General features: G+C 38.8%; 1 pseudogene; it reads right to left on the bottom strand.

Annotated features, from left to right (window-relative positions):
* Window positions 1-3,268: 3,268 nt before the first annotated feature.
* LOC129041265 (large ribosomal subunit protein uL23-like) lies at window positions 3,269-3,734 on the bottom strand (annotated as a pseudogene).
* Between the last annotated feature and the right edge of the window lie 204 nt (window positions 3,735-3,938).

Genomic DNA, 3,938 nt, shown 5'->3' with positions numbered 1-3,938 from the left:
TCACTAAAGAGTCTTATCAATGGGGAATGCGTGGACTTAAGTCTGTATAACAAACCTTACCCTTGTCTACTGTGCTTTTGCTGGTTAACTCCCCACTACTGCACCTCAAATCTTCTTTCTTTAAGTTGAAGATAGTATTTATGCTTGAATTGAAAGCCACCTGTTGGAGATTTACTCATTTTTCCCTGAGTATCTCCCATGTATCCATAAGGTATACATGTTTTTAAACTTTTCTTTTTTTCTCATTTTAATTTGTTAGTTTTTACAGAGGGTCCCATCTAACAATTCTGAAAACAGAAAATTATTTTTCCTCCCCTATTACAAGTTGGGCTTTTTTTTCCAAAGCTGAACAAGTCTCACCTTACAATCCAAAAATCACATTCCTAAGTATTTTGACAACCCTTTATAGGAAATAAATCTCTCACTGGGTGCGGTGGCTCATGCCTGTAATCCTAGCACTTTGGGAGGCCGAGGCGGTTGGATCACCGGAGGTCAGGAGTTTCAGACCAGCCTGGCCAACATGATGAAACCCTGTCTCTACTAAAAATACAAAAAATTAGCCAGGTGTGGTGGTAGGCATCTGTAATCCCAGCTAATCAGGAGGCTGAGGTAGGAGAATCACTTGAATCCAGGAGGTGGAGGTTGCAGTGAGCCAAGATCACGCCATTGCACTCCAGCATGGGCAACAAGAGTGAAACTCTGTCTCAAAAAAAATAAAAATAAACATAAAAATGAAGAAGTGTCTGCTTTCCAAATGTATGAACCTCATCATTCTTCCATTGACAGCATTAAAAGGTTCAAAAAGATCTTTCCATCCTCTCCCACAGAAGCCCTAGAAATTGTCATTTTGTTAATCATTTTGGATGCCTGAGAACTTGTAATCCAATGACTGGAAATGTTGGTACCCCATTTATGGCTGTCAACCTGCCAGTTCTCAGGAGTTTGTATAAGCCTAAATCTGAAAGGATCTCATCCCATTAGGACCCTTGTCTCCTTTTCTGTTGCCTTTTCCCACTGGCTCTGGCAACAGGGGTCTTTCTTTCTCCTTGGCTATCTTTGGATATGGGGGCTCCATCTTCTGTGCCACCTTAGGGAATGCCTTTTGCATGCATGGCTAAGTCATTAAAAAGGCTACAGTTTCAGTAACATTTTGAGTGAGTACTCTCTGAAGCTGGGTTGGAATCTCAGGCTTCTTTGTCTGGAAGGTAACTCTTGGGCTACAAGTTTCTTATCCTAGCTTTGGTTTTGAGACCTCTCTGTTCTCCTCTTAGGTTGGAAGTTATTCCTGGCTTTTTGTTTCAAGATGTCTCTGTGATCTTGATCTTGCTCCTTTCATGGGAACTTCTCAGTCGACTAAATTCTCCCTTCTCAAACCTCTGCTGACTCTGTGTTCCACCAATATGGAACTAATTCTACTTCCTTTCCTGTTTGCATGACTTTACTAAGAATTATTTAGAACTTTAATGGCTCCTTTGAGAAAATTTTTATCTTCCAAATTGCCTCCTTTTAGACCTTTCCTTTCCCAGTTGAGTCTCTCAACTCCCTATAATCACTGAAAGTTTAGGCACCCTGCTCCGTGCCTTGGAGGCTTTCAGTGTGCTCAAGAATCTGCAAAAGCAAACACCTGGGGCTGAAAAATAAAATAGAAAAAAAATTTATTTCTCAGCCTCCATAAGATTGTATGTCAAAACAAAAGAAAATCTTAAAAATCTCCAAAAATATTGGTGAGAAAAAAGCTTTAGCCCTCATATGAAGAAGAAAAAAACATGTTCCATTTTCCAGATACACAGTTATAATACAAATATAAAACGGGGCAAAGACAGAAACCAAGTCTTCTATATAAACTAGTGAATTTTGTACTTATTGTAATCACATTAGGGTTCTCCAGAAAGGTAGAATCAATAGGATATATGTAGATGGATATGAGAGAAGATTCATTAGGGGAATTGGTTCACATAATTATGGAGGCTGAGAAGTTCCACAATAGCCTGTCTCCAAGTTGGAGAACCAGGAAAGCTGGTAGCACGGCTCACTCCAGATACAAAGGACTCAGAATCAGGGAAGCCAATGGTGGAACTCTGATTCTGAGGCCAAAGGTCTGAGACCCTGAAGTTCTGATGTCAAGGGCAGGAGAAGAAGGATGTTTCCGTTTCAGACGGAGATAATTCACCTTTCCTCTTCCTTGTTGTTCTTTCTGGGCTCTCAACCAATTGGATGGTGCCTGTATTCATCCATTTTTATACAGCTATGAAGAAATACATAAGTCTGAGCAATTTATAAAGAACAAAGAGGTTTAATGGGCTGGCAGTTCCACATGGCTGGAGGGGCCTCACAATCATGGCAGAAGGGGAAGCAAAGACGTCCTTCTTGTCCTTCTTCACATGGCAGCAACAAGGAGAAGTGCTGAGCCAAATGGGAAAAGCCCCTTATAAAACCATCAGATCATGAGAACTCACTCACTATCATGAGAACAGTACGGCAGTAACCACCACCATGATTCAATCACCTCCCATCAAGTCCCTCCCACGACATGTAGGGATTATAGGAACTACAATTCAAGATGAGATCTGGGTGGGGACACAGCCAAACTATATCAGTGCCCATCCACATTGGGTCGGGGTTATCTCAGTGTCTTCCAGAAACACCCTCACAGATATGCCCAGAAATTTTGTTTTACCAGCTATGTGTGTCTCTTAATCCAATCAAGTGGATGTCTAAAATTAACCATCAGAATATTTATGCCTGATTCATGGCTGAAATTTCAGGATGAAAGCTATGAAATCTCTATTTGTGTTTGTATGTCTATTAATGTATGTTATGTATATGTGATATTTTCTTAACTACAGATAGCATTGCAAAACTCATTTATATAATCCTCTAAAAGTGCTCTATTCTAACTTGGCTTGGAAAAAAATAAGCATTTATAAATAAATATTCACCAAACTCCTAGAAATATAGGAATTGATCAAATGTTTTTTAAGTTAACACGATTTGGATAAAACTTAGTTAAATAAGATTAATATAATATTTTGGTGTAATAAAACAACTATGTCTTCAAAGTTATCACTATTGAATATAAAACAAACATAAATTCCTATTCCGCTTGAGTTCTAGTCAAATAAGCTAATATTATACTTACTAGAAATGTAAAATCTTAAAGCTTATAGATTTGATTCTAATTAAGTTGTCATTCTTATGAAAAACATTACTTTTTTATGGTGAAAAGATACACATATATTTAAAGTTAGCCAGCTGGACTCAGTTTAGATTATCCTAATTTTGTTGCAACATCCAAAGCATCATAATCAGGAGCCAGTCGAACATATGCCTTCTTGTCTTTATCAGGACAAATCAGGGTGGTGACCTTGGCCACATCACTGTCATAGAGCTTCTTCACAGCCTGTTTGATCTGGTGCTCGTTGGCTTTAACATCCACAATGAACACAAGTGTGTTGTTTTCTTCTATCTTCTTCGTGGCCGACTCAGTGGTCAGCAGAAACTTGATGATAGCATAGTGGTCAAGCTTGTTTCTCCTGGGGGTGCTCTTCCGAGGATATTTGGGCTGCCTCCAGAGTCGCAATGTCTAGAGCCGCCTGAAGGTGGGTGACATGCGGATCTTCTTTTTGCATGTGGCTGTGGACACCTTTCAACACTGCCTTCTTGGCCTTTAAAGTCTTCGCTTTGGCTTCGGCTTTAGGAGGGGCAGGAGCTTCCTTCTTCACTTTTGGTGCCATCTTGTGAAAAGTGAAAAACATTATTTAAAAAATAATTTGTTTACAGTAAATCTGCCTAATAGTAGTCTCCAAAGTACTTTTGGTAATTTTTAACCTTAAAGTTAAGCTAAGTAAAAGATTTGCATTAAATATCTAGACCATTTATAAATAAGATACAATACTAAAACATTAATTACTGGACATAAATAATTCAAGTTTACGTAC

The sequence above is a fragment of the Pongo pygmaeus genome, chromosome 6 (genome assembly GCF_028885625.2).
Source record: "Pongo pygmaeus isolate AG05252 chromosome 6, NHGRI_mPonPyg2-v2.0_pri, whole genome shotgun sequence".
Taxonomy (NCBI): domain Eukaryota; kingdom Metazoa; phylum Chordata; class Mammalia; order Primates; family Hominidae; genus Pongo; species Pongo pygmaeus.
This window is presented reverse-complemented; position numbering and strand designations above follow the sequence as displayed.